Source organism: Chiloscyllium plagiosum, chromosome 1 (assembly GCF_004010195.1).
Source record: "Chiloscyllium plagiosum isolate BGI_BamShark_2017 chromosome 1, ASM401019v2, whole genome shotgun sequence".
Taxonomy (NCBI): Eukaryota; Metazoa; Chordata; class Chondrichthyes; order Orectolobiformes; family Hemiscylliidae; genus Chiloscyllium; species Chiloscyllium plagiosum.
Genome location: NC_057710.1, coordinates 47115873 through 47116194, shown reverse-complemented (window position 1 = coordinate 47116194; position 322 = coordinate 47115873).

Here is a 322-nt window from a genome sequence, read left to right as displayed (position 1 = left end):
GCCTCCTGCTCGTCTACTTTGAATTCCAAGAGAAAGTGAAGACTGCAGATGCTGGGGATCAGAGCTTAAAAATGTGTTGCTGGGAAAGCGCAGCAGGTCAGGCAGCATCAAAGGAGAAGGAGTATCGACGTTTCGGGCATAAGCCCTTCTTCAGGAATGAGGAGGGTGTGCCAAGCAAGCTAAGATAAAAGGTAAGGAGGAGGGACTTGGGGGAGGGGCATTGGGAATGCAATAGGTGGAAGGAGGTTAAGGTGAGGGTGATAGGCCGGAGAGGGGGTGGGGGCGGAGAGGTCGGGAAGAAGATTGCAGGTCAAGAAGGCGG